We start from the raw sequence: 15,487 nt of genomic DNA on the forward strand, positions 1-15,487 counted from the left end.
TCTTTTCTTCCCAACCGCCTCTCCCATTCCTATTTCATGAAACCTACCTTTCCTTTAAAACCCAGCGGGATGCTCACTCTTTCAGAAAGCCTTTCAGACACCACAGCTGAACTGCGGCCTCTCTCAGGCTACTTTGTATCAGTCACAGCGTCTACTATACCCTGCCTCTGATGAGGACCATCATCCTTCGAGCATTCACTCGGCGCGGGTCGCTGTGCTAAACACTCGCCACACTTTTTCTCCCTGCATCCTCACTTCACTCCCGTTATTATGCCCATTTCACAGAGGAAGAAACTGAGGCTCAAGGGACTTCAAGACTTGCCCAGGTTTACACTGCTAGGAAGCGGCGGAGCGGGAACTGAACTGAGGGGTTCTGCTTTTAAAGCTGCCTGCTCTGATCAGGGTGGTTTTCCACAGACGTCGCGACCAGGTCTGAAACGCCAGCAATCTGAGGGTAGAAGCCACTGTGGGTCTCCGCAGGCCCAGAGGTGGGCTTCTGTAAATACTCGGCGAAGGAAAGAAGGCTGCCCTGGTGCAGCTTTTCTCTTTCCCCAGACGAGCCGCCACTCCTCCAAGGCTCCACAGCAGACCCTTCGCCCACAGGGGCCCTACGGGCTCTTCGGGAAACATGAACGCAGCTCTGCGGCCGGGCACACGGAGACCCTGGAAGGGGCACCCGGGTCCGCGAGCGGAGAAGGAGCCTCCAGAATGCGTGAGGCGCTCCAACCACACCCAGCCGGGCCAACTTGTTTACGCCTCTTGCCCGGCCCGGCCCGGCCCGGCCCGCCGCCCCGCCCCTCGCTCTCTCGCGTGGCTCCTCCCGCCGCGCCGGCCCTTCTTTTTGCCTCCTTCGCAGTCACAAGATCTCTCAGCGGCTCCCTTTAGGAATCCTTCCGCCCGTCCCCGCCCCCCTATATTACAAACTCTCCTTGGTTCTTTCTCGACGGGTTAGCATCATCAGTAATGAGCAGAACTTCTCCTTCTTTCCAAAGGTGCTGCCGACCGCGGTCATCTGTCGTCGGGTTCGACGGGGTTGGGGGGCGAGACCCCGCTGGGACTCTTTTTCGTGGCGGAGGCTGCAGCGGCCGCGGACATTTCACGACGGGGGGGAGGTGCTGTACGTCCAAGATGGCGGCGCCCTGTAGGCTGGAGGAGCTGTGAGGTAAACAGCTGAGGGGGAGGAGACGGTGTGTGAGTATGAGGGTGTCGCCCCCTCCCTTTCATGGGGGCTTCTCAGGGCAGTCCTGGCACCATGGCCTCAGTCTGGGAGGCCTTGGGGGGCTGGGGCAAGGGGCTCTCTTGCCGGAGAAGGGACTCCGGGAAGGGGGGTTCGGAGAGCTTTCCCCTCCCTCTTATTACGCGCTATCTCCGGCGGGGCCCGGCCGGGCTGGCGGCTCTCTGGGGAGGAGAGGCGGCCCCGGCCGGCACGTCGCCCCTCTTCGGCGACGGAGGGGACGGCTGCACCCCCGGGCCGCGGAGCCGAGGGTAGGGGTGAGGTGGGCCCGGTCGCCAGCCCCTGGCTGGGTGGGGGTGACAGGTTCCCGCGGGGTGCGGAGAGCGGGGGAGAGACCCTCGGCTGGAGGGCGGGGCTGGGCGGTGGGGCTGGTCCCCGGGCTTGCTGAGAGGGGTCAGGGGTTGGGGGGGGCGGGGGATGAATGGAGGCTGCCTGTGGGCATCAAGGACCCGCCTGGACTCGGTGTCTCCGCTGAAATTTGCATGACCGAGCGCGTCGCTCCGGGTGTGCTCGTGGGTATTTAATCGACGGTGAAAGACAGTTGCTTTCGAGTCAGCAGAGGTGATTCTTAAGAGACAGCTATTTGCAGAGCCACTCCTAGACGCTCATTCATTCATTTGAGGAACTAGAGGGCGAAGAGCCCGCAGTCAGAGAGCCCTTGGAGAATGAAAGCTGTTTCTTTGTGTCTCCGGTTCAAGAGTTTTGCTTCGTGTGCTTTGGATTTGGGGGTGTGGGGGGAGGTTTTGGAGGGGGCGCGGTCCTCCTGACAACAGCAGCTTGTTTATGGGGCACTCGCTGTGCAAGTGCTTTGCAGTCATCCTCTCCTGTAGCCCTCGAGACAAAGGGGAGAGGCAGCAACTCTTAACGCCTCCATTTCTCAGATGAAGAAACCGAGGCCCCGAGAGATGAGGGTCCTTTGCCCAAGGTCACCCCTCTAGGATTATGTGAGCCAGCACTGGAACTGGGGTCTGACTGCCTCCCAGACTGTGCTCCTGTCTCTATTTGTACACCCATGACTCTCTCATTTATCTCTTATTTGATCAAAGCTGGCCCGTCATTCTTTCTAAGTAGGTGATTAGAATTAGTCAGTTGGCCGAGGTCTGTGCATAAGTGCCTGTGTGTGTGTGTGTGTGTGTGTGTGTGTGTGTGTTTAATTTTGAGGAGGGGCACCCTTGCTTATATACCTTAGCTTTTGTTGGGGGTGGCAGTGTTGTGCCTGTAAACATGTTCGTCTAAGTTACGCCGGAAAGTATTTGATGTTTTCATAAAACTCACACGTTTACTGCAGAAAGAAGTCGTGCTAAAATCCTTGCTGGATTTTTTTATAGAAAGCATGGAAATAGCCCTTCACTTTGCATAGCGTAAGCTGTAAAAGTACTAAAATAGAATAATACTCTTCTGAGATTCATAGGTTTATAATTTGGGGATCAACTTGGAGTCATCTGAATTCACACATGCTGGCAAAGTGGAGCTGTAAATTTCGAGAAGCGTCATAAAACCAAACCTTGTGGGAGCCCTTGATTTACAGAGCAACCACCTGTGATTCTTAAGTTGACCATTCCTGAGTAAACCTGGAACATGCACGTGTGAAAACTGATGTAGGGTCGTGTGGGGAAATGCAGCTTTAACAGTCACGCATCAGGCCAATGAGGTGCCTCAGAAACACTGACAGATTCTTTGCTGTTGCTCTGGGGAGTCACAGGTTCTCCTTCTAACCACCTGGTGTAAACTTAAGGGGTATTTATAGAGGATGTCAATGGAAACTATCCTCTTACCAAACTTCCTGTCTTAACCCAGACGCTCTCACCTCACGTGCATGGAAGGGCGAACGACGTAAGCTTTCTTTGCTTCACGCATTTCCTGGTGTCATAAAGACTTTGGGATGCTCCTAAATGCCTAGCTAGACAGATTCCTAGGTAGCTACACGCATTCTTACTTGTTTTCATTAAATTGGAGTGTCTCAAATCCTGTGACTCAGTTGTACTCTTCCTCACTGGTTTCTTAAGAGCAAAGACGTCCCATGCTGCTGCTGTCCGGGTGTAATAAGATGCCTTCTGTGCATACCTGTTTTCATTTGTGAGGTGAAACTGAACAGTCTTATTAGGACAAATCAAATACATGCCTGTCTATGGGATGTTTATAGAGTAATGAAATTACCGGAAACGAGAGATCTCTAACAGTAGCGTCCCTCAGAACCTTCATGCACAGGTATCTGGCCCCATAGTAGGTAGATTTGCATATTCGGTCTTTAAGGACACCCTGGATGTGTATTTTGGAATAAGTCATAGGTGATTCTGATGTGCACCAGGGGTTGCGGACCAGTGGCTAAAGTAGCCACTTTGGCTATTTTTCTTTTAATTTATAATTTATTGCAGAGGCATTTCTTAAAATAGCTTCTAACCTCTGGTGTATATAGTGGTGGGTAAGTTTGGGGCTCTGAATTACAGCTGACTTGATCTTACAGATCTGTCTTCTTTCAGAGTTTGTTAAGGTACAGGTATGGTTCTTTTCCGGGTTCTAGGGCCGTGGTAGACTAAAGTTAACTTTTTCTGGAATTAACTGGATATTCTTGGCTGCAGATGAGCCAAATACAGCAATACATCAACCATTTCAAGCTTTTCTAAAAGTCAAATAGCTTTCGACTTCTAACAAGCCACTAAGTTCTCTGAGCTTCAGTTTATTCATTTGTGAAATAAGAGAGTTGGATTGTAAATGAGTATTTCAAAGTCTAAATTTCTGAGATTTCAAGTCCTTCTGGGGCTTCAGTTAAAGATTCTACATTGATTGAATCAAAGTGTTAATGGCTTTATAATAACTGAGCAAATGGATGACTTTTAGCGTGACCTGTTTTTATCCTTTCCTTTATATTACATTTTTAAGAAGGTATTCCTTAAAAGTTCCTCCTATTATAAATCTCTCTTCGAGAGATTAGTTTTATTTGTATTAGTTTTGTTTGTTATTTAAGTAGCTGCAAGCATGAAAGAAAAGTATACTCGATAGCATTTAAATCTTGAACTTTTTGCTTTAAAAATACATATATATTTATAATTAGCATATACTCAAAAACTGAGTTTTCCCCCTTCAGTGTTTAGTTTGCATGAAATACTGATTTTTTTCCATTGGTCTGAAAAAGGTTTTAGACCAATTAAATTGGTCTAAAATCACCATCAGCAATTTTAGATTATTCTTTTTCTGATTTACTTGTTAAGCATGTAGTTCCTAGACATTAGTAATTTAATGTCTAGTGTCTATTTTTGGGAGGGGGAGAATTTAAAAAAATATGTATATATAAAACATATGTAATCCCAGGACCTTGCTAATTTCTTCTTGTCCATTCTCTTGTGCAGTACTAACTTTTGTTCTATACAGGGAAGTAGCAAAAGGTTATAGAACACTTTTTAAGGTTGAATGAATTCAGATTGTCATCTAATGAGTAAAGTGCCCTAAAAACCTAGCTTTGATACAGAGCAAGACATGGTAGTTACTGGCCTAGAATTCACAGGTCACTTTCTAAAGTAAAGATAATGGCAGTAGAAGCCAAGAAGTATTTGAGTAACAAGGGACAACTTTACCCTTCGGTCAGTGATGGAGGACACAATGGGCCGTGGTAAGAAAAAACAGATGTGGTGACCATAATGTCTGCAGTTGTTAAGACCTGTGCTGCTCTGAGTAGTTCCACAGAGCCCAAGAGTACAGCAACAAACATGAAGTGTATCCATTTTAAGCTACAGAATGACTGTATCAATGTTTCAAGTATAAGTTATTAAATGTAGACTTCTAAGGCTTGTGTACCCATTTTGTTTAGTAGTAATATTGTTATAATAAAGTTTATATTTATTGGCACAGTGCCAAACAGTGTGCTGTGTTTTTTACATGCGGGATCCTGTTAGCTCTTCCCACAGCCTTAAGGGACAGGAGAGAGAGATGAGCACGCTGAGGCTTAAGGCCACTTATTCAGTGGCTGAGCTGGGATTGGAGCCCTGTTGCTTGACTCCAGAACACACACATTTAATCTTTCACTGGGATAAATTGTCTGAACTGCTGATCTCAGAAACTAACTCAGAGGTCAATGGTTCTTAAGTTTTGGGGGGGCCGCCGTTACCCTCTGAGAATTTGTGGGAAGCTGTGGACCAAATATCCTTTTCTGTCCCATCAGCACCAAGAACAAAATTCATACAGATATGAAATTTTGGATATGGCTTCAGGAACTTTACAGACCCCGCCTGAAGCCCAGCTGATCATTCTAGATAGATTACTGCTCTCAAAAATGGACTTGGGCTTTAAAAAAGAAACAAACAAACAAACAGCAAACAAAACAGTAGATAGGAAAGGCCCACGTCTTTTAAAGATGGACTATGTACTGTTTGTATTATAAATCATTTTTTTAAACCTTTATATTGAAAGGTTCTTTACACTTCACTGGAAGATCAACCTTAGGTGCCACATTAAAAAAAAAAAAATTATAAGTGGAGAACTCAGGTGTGTAACTTGCTAAATGCTTGTCAAGCTTGGCATTCAGTCTGTGTATACCTTTAGCACCTGGCAGAATTCCATTGGGCTTTTTTTCCCAAGGTTTATGCACTATTTTTTCTCCCTTTGAACCTCAAAAGTATATATAAAATATATATTAAATATATATTTTTAATATTTTTTCCCTTCATCCTTCTTCCTAGGCTAGTGGCTCTCAGCCTTTTGTGGGCATCAGAATCGCCAGGAAGACCCCACTCCCAGATTCAGAGGTCTCTGACCACCAAGGCTCAAGGCCCAAAAATTTGCATTTCTAACAAATCCCCAGGTGATGCTGACGTTGCTGGTGTGAGGACCACATTTGAGAACCACATGTGTTAGTCCTAGGCTATCAAACCCTGTGCCTTTATTCCCTCAGATATTTCTGTTTTAGTCCTGTGAACTTGAAACCTAAAGAAATCGTCACAATTTTCCTCAGATTTCTTTTAAGGGAAGCTCTGTTTTTTTGAAACATACATGATATTTGGTTTATTTTCTTGGTAAATAATTTTGTTCATGCTAATAGAAAGTTAAAACATAAGAAACATTATTTATAGAAGAGCTACACCTTACCAAAATCAAGCTCTGTCCCTGCAGGCAAGTCACTAGAGGATTTACCTCTGAAAGAGGGTATACGCTTCAGCAAATTGTCCTTCCAGGTCCCTCATGGCAAAAGTTCTGAATGGAGAATCTGGAGCTCTCCTGCCCCTGTTTATACAACCTTGAGAGGGGCCACAACTGCTGAGACCATGTAAATCACACGTGACTACACATTTTGGCAGGTTTTGCTACCAGCTGTTTTACTTTCACACACTGAGTGGTATTTCCTACCCCTTTCTTTCCTTCTGTGCGTTGGTAGGAAGAGTGAATTGGAGCTTGTATCTTACCTTTTTTGGATGCATTTGTGCTGAAGGCAACTTTATTCACTTGATAGAATATTACTCTAAGAAATCACCTGAGCGTTACTGAGCCAGAGTCAAACATAATTGTGTAGTAGTGTATTATTAATTTTAATAAATTTATTTATTTATTTATTTTTGGCTGCGTTGGGTCTTCGTTGCTGTGCGCAGGCTTTGTCTAGTTGCTGCGAGCGGGGGCTACTCTTCGTTGTGGTGCGTGGGCTTCTCATTGCGGTGGCTTCTCTTGTTGCAGAGCACAGGCTCTAGGCGTGTGGGCTTCAGTAGTTGTGGCACGTCGGCTCAGCAGTTGTGGCGCACGGGCTTAGTTGTTCCATGGCATGTGGGATCTTCCAGGACCAGGGCTCGGACCCGTGTCCCCTGCATTGGAAGGCGGATTCTTAACCACTGTGCCACCAGGGAAGCCCAGTAGTGTGTTATTGACATATTATTATTATCTGTATTATCTGTGTAATGTTTCTGTTCTACCTATACTGTACTTGATAATGAAATAGTCCATCTATGCCTGAACCTGTATCTGAATTGTCTTTGAACTTTTTTAGATAAAAACCTCAGTACAGAAAACAAGTTACAGTGAAGAGACATCTGCTTTCGTTTATACCTGTAGTTGTGTTTTTACATCATAGAAAAGTTGCACAAAATTATCTAGGCGATGTGATATGCAGTTACATATTTTATGTGATTTGGGGTTCTGAGGAGTCCTAGGGGATAGAAGGCCACACACAACACTGATTTTCCAAAAGTCTGAATATTCAGCTGATATTTTCAGATAAAATACTTCGTGAAGGCATTTAGGTACCTGCCACTAGTATTTCATAAAGGTATATTACAGCTCTCAGGTCTCTCATGGCTCGTAATGCATCTTGCCTAGGGCAGAGATGTGTGAAAAAATGTGTACAAGTCCTGCTGATGACTCTGTACATGGCTGTTCAGCTGGAGTTTGTGTGTACCCCACATATACACACCATCTCTCTGTAAACACCTACAGAATGAAGTGAAGGTGAAATGTGAAAACAAGTTGACCTGTGTTCCCTCTGCTTAATCTCAAAACACTAAAGCACAGAGCCGTCATCTTCCTCAAACCTACCCTTTATTTCTATTCAAAAAGACTTGTAGAAGTGCAATTACAGTGTTGCTTTCTGGTGAGAATACAACTTTTGGGTCCAAGAGGAAGAGTCCAGATCTGAGGGCATGTTTCTTTTTTAATTTGGCTTTCGAAGATAAGAACATGGATTGGCCCTGTTATGCTCTGACAGGTGTTTCCATCCATACCCCTCAGGGGTACACGTTTTTGAGGAGGGTCTTCGCCATTCCTCACTTCTGATCAGGAAGTTCACAGGTCGCATGATTTTACCTAGTAGTACATCCATAGGGCAGGATTTAAATATAAATGAATAAGTTAACACTTAAAAATATAAATAATGCCAGGTAGCCCCTGACTGGCCAACATTTATCACCATTACCATTTTTTAGCATAGCAATAAAGAAGGTAAGAAGTCTTAATGTCGAGCATTGGACAAAAAACATTCTGATTTCCTATGCCAGTTCCTTTATCTAGGACAGAGATCCTGGCTAGGCAGGCTATAAGATCTCATCTTGTATACATCCTAATTTTACCCTTGCCTTAGATATTCCTTTTCAGGTAAAAGATCCAACTGGGATTAATTGCAAGAGGAAGTCTACATGACTCAGTGGAGTAACAGCTGAAGTTAAGATTCTGAAGATTAGAGGCTCCAGTGTTTTAATTCTAGCTCTTTTGGTTGAGTGACTGTGGCTGGGCAAGCACCCCCTGTGTGAATGGTTTCAGTGGCCTTTTTGGAAGGCCAGCCTGCCTTCCAGCTCTGCACACACACTTGCAGTATGCCACTGAGGACCACAGTTAATGGCGTTAATGCCTAGAATGTGTTCTACAAGGAAATATAATTACCCCGTCATCTGGAGCAAGAGGTTGTAATTGTTAGAGAGCTGCTCAACACACTAGTCAACTTTGACCAGGATTGTACGTGGAAGGGCTTGTTTCCAAGCTCTTCCGTGTTCAGTGTAATTAGGCATATATAGTGTATGAGGTTCAGCTTTTCACATCTGTATTCAACCCTGGAATGGCTACCAAAGAAGCTGATGAAATCTTTGTTGACCTGAACAGGGTATATTTGCCCCTTGTGTGCCAGATGCTGCAATAGGCCCTGGGTATCCACTGGTGGTCCCCCACCAGTGGGGGTCCCCGTCCCCATGGAGCTTACAATCTAGTGATCAGGCTGTACCTAAACGTAGTTTGAAGGGCCCACATTTTAAAAGCAAACTGGAATGTATTTACATATACTCATATTTAACAAGGATATTTAATATGAGGTAATTTAGGTAGAAAGCAGGGCTAAAAGGGAAAGAAAATAGGGAGAAATGATAGCTGTTCTCATATATTTTATGCTTGTCATGTAGAAGGATTAGATTAAGGTTGTGTGGTTTCAAAGGCAGAATTCAACTTTGTACATTTATTTAAGAAATATTTTAACTCCTAATCATTCAGTGAACAAGTCCCAGGCACTGTGGCAGCTGCAAGAGGCACAGTACTGGAGAAGCCCCTGTCTCTCCCTGGCTGGAACTGCTGTTCTGGTGAGGGGGACATATTCAGTAACTAATTACACTTGCTTAGTCGGGTGTGGTCCGTGACACCAAGAAATACAGGCTGCCGAGAGTGTGACGGTGCCTGACCTGGTCTGGCCCTGAGTGGAGGGAAGTGAAGGCTTCTCTGATGAAGCGCATGTTTAAGCTGAGGTTTTTCAGGGTGAAGACTGAGCTTGGGAGGGGGCAGAGGTAGAGTCTCTCGGGCACAGGGACAACATGTACCTGGTCCTGAAGTGGGGACGTGTGTGGCTAGTGGGGCAGGGCCGTGGGGAGGGGGGGGGGTGTGGTGGGTTTGAGGTGATGCGGACCCACCAAGTGCTTCATGCCTGGCGCTGTTCTTCCTCTCAGGCTCCTCGGGTGGTTTCTCTGTGCCACACACCATGCCGAGGGCTATGGGCGTTCATCTCCTGCAGGCCTCACGCAGCCTTAGGAGGTAGACGCCACCGTTCTTCTCACTGTACAGGTGACGTAATTTAAGGTTGGACATTAGAGACATAAGATAAATCACCCAAAGTTACACAGCTACTCAGTGGCAGAGCTTGGATTTCAACTCGGAGCTCTAATTCTGGAGCCCATCCTGCCCGTGCATTTCCTGCCCATTCGTTTATAGCTCTAATAAAGACAGTTAACAAAAGGCAGAGTTTACAAGTTCAGCACAATATAAAGAATTTTCCAGCAACCAACTGTTCAGAAATGTAGACGGGGAGAGGCACGTGCACCCACTGATTATAAGTGTTCATTCCAGCGGAAACCAGATGGCCACCTGTCAGGGATGTGCAGTAGGAAAGAGGTGGAAGCCAGTGAATCCTGAACTTCCTTTGTTGTGTCTGGGATCTCACTTCATTGTGAGATTGGTATTGACAGATGCGTGTTTCTTCTCTTCAGTGACCATGAAAGACACCAGGTTGACAGCACTGGAAACTGAAGTACCAATTGTCCCCAGAACAGGTAAGGTACAAACTCAGTCCAGTGGTTGGGGTAAGGTGGAAGAGAATCATTTATCCTGTCTGTGGCTGTACGGGGGGCAAAGATGTTTCTTTGCATTCGGGATTAACGTTAATGGTTTTAGCTACTTGCCAGGAACTAGACCTTCTGTGCCGTGAAGTAATTAGTCAAATTACCGGTAATTTATTAACTGCTTATTCAGTGCCAGGCATGGTGTTAAGTGCATTCTGTGGTTATTTATTTTGTTCTTCACAGCCACACTTTTGGTGTATCTCCGTTTTACAGATGAGGAATTGGGCTCTGAAATTACGTAATTTTCCTAAGGTTGTATAGTTAGTACCTGGTGTACCTGCGACTCAAATCAGTTCAATCTAGCAGCAGAATTTGGTTCTAACGCCTAGATAAAATTGAAGCCTGTGTGTCTGAGCAAGTCATTTAACTAGCACAGAGGTTCTCAACCCTGGCTGTGCCTTAACAATCCACACAGGCCTATAAAACAAGCCAGATGTCCTGTCTGGACCCCACCCCTTAACCTGCTCAGGACTGTGTGGACTCTCCAGGTGATTCTAATGTACGTCCTGGGCTGAGGACCCCTGAGTCGATGTAACGAATTAGCATTTACATTGTAACATGGCTTTATTTATTAATTGTCTTAATTAGTGTTTTGAGGATGAGTTGCATGCTATCGTGGTTTCTAGGAATTGGAGGATTCTTAGAGTCCTGGAATATATCCTTCCTAAATATTGAGGCTTTGGCATTTCTGTGGATATTAATGTAGTCTGAGTGACCTGACTGATCCCTGAGCTCTCATTTTGAGTTTACTGGCAGGAGTGTGCAGTGCAACAGCTTTCCGTGTCTACAGGAAGGGTGTAGGGGAGATAGGGAAGTGTTTGGTCTGCTGTCTTTATACACAGATGGCTAATGGGATTCATTTAATGCCTCACTGGTTGCTATTTGCTGTATTCTGTCACTGTCTGCCTCACCTTACCTCCTAGGAATTGTGAAATAAGGTGGAGAGTTTTGCCTTAAAGATTGGTGTCTGTTCACAAACAGGGACTTAATACAGATTGTAGACTGTCTAACAAGAAGGTGGAAGTATTGTTCCCTCACGAGTAGGGGAAGCTTTCTAAGTTTGACTTTTTACTTTCAAATATTTTATGTGTACTTCACCCTGTCCTTTGTCGGAAATCCACTGCATATGAATTTGAACCCAATGTTAGATGGTCATGATCAAATCATTGAGGCCCAAGCTGAACATCACACATCACAAATCTCAGATTTTTTTTTTTTTAATTTTTATTCATTTATTTATTTATTTATTGGCTGCATTAGGTCTTTGTTGCTGCGCACAGGCTTTCTCTAGTTGCGGCGAGCGGGGGCTACTTCATTGCGGTGTGCAGGCTTCTCACTGCGGTGGCTCCTCTTGTTGCAGAGCATGGGCTCTAGGCGCACGGGCTTCAGTAGTTGTGGCGCACGGGCTTAGTCGCTCCACGGCATGTGGGATCGTCTCGGACCAGGGATTGAACCCATGTCCCCTGCACTGGCAGGCGGATTCTTAACCACTGCACCACCAGGGAAGTCCCACAAATCTCAGATTTTATTAAACATTTTTCAATATTGCATTTGTATTCACAGCCACAGTATTCCGTTTTAGTAGTCAGATTGTTAAATTGTAGTAGTCAGATTGTTAAAATTTGAAATTTTAACAAATTGGTCAGCTGTGTCAGCTGCTAGATTGCTCCTGGGTTAACACGTGTGTGATACCGGAAGGACATTTGTCTTCAGCTGCCATGTTTAGCCCCATCACTAACCTTTTTAGACAAAGCAGAATGTAATTCGGGAAAGTTTCTGGTAAATTGTTTTCTGGAAGGAACCTGTACCTGGGATTCATAGCTTGGGCAAGCCTCAAGGATCCTTCATCTTCAGCTACTAAAAATTGTTGACAATCTATACCAATCATTTTGAAAAGCTTTTTGATTAAATTTTTAGCCTCCGTATACACACAGCTACAAGAAATTGTCTTCTTAAAACAGTTTTGTAAAGTCTGTTTTGAAATTTGATTAGTGAGTACAAAATGTGTTTGAGTATTTCATTTTTTCTTAACATTGTTTTCTTTTCTTCATACTCTATATATTCTTTATGTTTGGCTTGAAGATGATTTATCATGGATATTGTTGACTGTGATTTTGGGTTTTTTTCATGTCATAAAATTGAGGTGACAGGTTGGCATTTTATTTTTAATTCACCCTCACAAGATGTGAGGTATTCCCAACTATGACTTTTTCTTGAAAGACTACAAATCAGGACTACAAATTAAGTGACGTTCTTAAAGATTATTCCGTTTGTAATAAATGTTATAAAGCAATTCTATAAAAGTTAGAATTAAAATATAGTTTAATTTCTCTTATTTAGCCATGTGTTACTAAAATTTTTATAAACATTTGGCTCAAAGAATAATTACTGTTATTTGTAAAGCTATCTGGCGAATCTACCTTAATACTCATAATATTAGTTAATACATTTAACTGTTTGAAAGTTCTTAATTGTTTTTGAACATAAAAATCACATCGTTAACTGAAGCTTTTATTTTTGTAATAGTAAATGTATAAATAAGTATTGTACTGACAGAATTTCAACTTAGATGTTACATCTAGAATGTTTTTACCTTTATTCAGATATTAATAGTAATTCTGTATGCATGCCTTGTCCGCATTACTGACATCATGTGGATTAGGTATGATGGTAACATTAACATATAGTTGTTGGTCACACATACACAGTCAAAGGTGCCAGAAATGCTGCTGAAGTGGGCGATTGCTCAGCTTTCAGTCCTAAAGGCCAAGGCCGCAGCCAGATTTTGGCCAAGTATAGAGACTAAAATCGAACTTTGGTAAATCTCTATTTTCCAACCATAAATCTCAAATCTGGTTACCAGTGTAGAGTTTCAGTTTGGTTTATTCAAAGGTGGTGACTAAGAACCCCCCTGTTGCTTTAGATTGGGTGGTCGGGGAGGCCTCTCAGAGACGGTGTGACACGTTGAGCAGAGACTTGAAACAAACAGCCACACGAGGATCTGGGAGAAGAGCAACAGCAAGTGCAGAGGCCTGAGCAAGAAGCTGTTTTCCGGAGTTTAGGAGCCTGAGACCAGAGCAGAGAGACGAGGGGGTGGAGTGCTGTGAAACGAAGGCAGAGGGAGTGGGGACTTCACAACTGGCCCAGTCTGGTGGAGCCTTGCAGGCCCCTTGGGAGCTGGCACTTGTTAGCTCCGTGGGAAGCCACTGGATGATTTTAAACAGGGGAGTGAAAGATTCTGATTTCCCTATTTCAGAGTCTTTTGTGGCTGTTTGGTGGCAGGTAAGTTGTAGGGCGAGGGCGGTGAGGGAGGCTGCTGCTCCCGTGTCTCCAAGCGGGGATGATGGGGGCTTGGGCTGGGGTGACCGCAAAAGGGATAAGTCAGTGGGTTTGCCAGCGGATTAGATGTGAGGGTACGAGTGGTGGAAGAGCACGGATGTCACCTAGACGTTTGCTAGAGACTGATGATCATGCCTTTTGCCGAGGTCCAGGAGACTATCAGAGTGACAGGTTTTGGGGTGGGGAGTGGGCGTTGAAAGTCATGGCTCCCTAGTGTAAATAGCATCATCGATAGCACTGTACTGTGGCTTGTGGCCGCCAAAGGTAATATTAAACTAAATGGAATGTTGCTTTGGCGTGTAGGATACAGAAATGTATTAACTAAATATTGACTTTTGGCTTCTCCTGTCTCCTATTTTCTATACTTGGTTACTTCCAAAATGGAAGAGAGACTTTCATGGCTGAAGTGGATGCTTCATGTGCCTGTGGTGCTAACCTCTCAGGGACTTTCCCCTTATCTTCTCTAGGCTGTAAAGTGTGTTTAACACGTGTGCAACTCACCCATTCCCACCACGTCCAGGTGGAGCTGGTCCCTTCCCTCCTTTGTGTACTCACTCTATCATGTCCATTTCCTGCTCGTGTACATATAGTTCTTCATTGCCCTTGCTAAGTCTGTCTTCCCTACTTAGCATCCTGCACTCAGTCCCTCCAGAAATATTTGAATAAGTTTAAAAGGGGAGATATTCCAATCATGGACCTAATTCCAAAAGCTTATGATTGAACTCCCGTGAGGGCTTTTTAGAATGTCAAAAATCCTTGAACTTGAGGCACTTAAATGAAGAATCCCACACAAAGCCCATGATTTATATTTTTTCTGAGGTTTAAAAAATATGGTTAAAAGGTAGAATTTTAGAACTGGAGAGAAGAGCAACAAAAGCTTGTTGCCAAAAAAAGATACTAATGTATGTTAGAATAAAACCTTATTTTTGCTTTCTATAAAGCATTTGGAAAGAGTAGGCTCCAGAAATCAGACTTTTATACCTAAATTACATTTACAATCTGAAAAACAAGCTAGGTGACCCATGACGGTCAGCCCTGAGTATCGCCAAGGTGACTGGATGGGCGCCATCTTTGTTTAGATTTGAGCTCATGTCACTCTGCTCTGGGCTGCCTGCATTTGGAGGAACAGCTCTGACATTACCGTCTTCTGAATATACAAAAGACAAACGCGGAGTCTCACTAGCCTGAGACTGGGTAAGTAGCAGTTTTATTGGAACAAAACCAAACTTAGGGACAAATTACTTTTAAGCCTGAGAATCATTTGTGATTTACCTGAAGTAGAAATGAATGTGGAGGCTAGCTAGATAAATGTGCTATTCCAGTCACCTTGAAAGTGGTGGCCCAAAGATTTTTACCAGTATTCTTTCTGATAATACGTGAGTACTACTCAGTGAGTGTTCATCTGTGCCAGGTACTGTGCTAACGGTGTGATACACGTTATCTCATTTAATCCTCTTGGTGAACAATAAACCCTGACAGGTTGGTATTATCTTCACTTGTAAATTTAATTTAATCCAACTCACAATAAGGTGAAATTTTATTGTTTTCAGCTTTGAACTTTTACAATAAAATCTTACCGTTTATGGTCTCACATTTCTGAGTCCTTTGAAATTGACTTCCTTTATGATTTACCTGTAAGATTTATATTTATGTAAATATAAATTTGTATTATATTCCTACATCATACTTTCTACATCAGGATTTGCTATCAAAAATGCATTTATACATTTTAATTGATTTTTCTGGCTAATGAATTTTTGATTCACCAAGAGCACAATCAGTGAGTATCACCAGGTCGTAATTAAACAAGAGCATAGATGATAGTAAGTTAATACTCACCAGTTTCAGGGGT

General features: G+C 43.9%; 1 protein-coding gene across 4 annotated transcripts in view; it reads left to right on the top strand.

Annotated features, from left to right (window-relative positions):
* The first annotated feature begins 1,123 nt into the window (after nucleotides 1-1,123).
* Nucleotides 1,124-15,487, top strand: part of TSC1 (TSC complex subunit 1) — a 46,511-nt gene continuing 32,147 nt past the window's right edge. Inside the window, exons 1-2 of one of the 4 annotated variants that reach the window (XM_061199707.1) lie at nucleotides 1,124-1,162; nucleotides 10,165-10,227. The gene's annotated coding sequence lies outside the window, so the exon portion shown is untranslated. Of the gene's footprint in view, nucleotides 1,192-10,164; nucleotides 10,228-15,487 lie in introns of all 4 variants that reach the window. The other 3 variants (XM_061199708.1, XM_061199709.1, XM_061199710.1) reach the window with 3 other exon arrangements.

The sequence above is a fragment of the Eubalaena glacialis genome, chromosome 9 (genome assembly GCF_028564815.1).
Source record: "Eubalaena glacialis isolate mEubGla1 chromosome 9, mEubGla1.1.hap2.+ XY, whole genome shotgun sequence".
Classification (NCBI taxonomy): Eukaryota; Metazoa; Chordata; class Mammalia; order Artiodactyla; family Balaenidae; genus Eubalaena; species Eubalaena glacialis.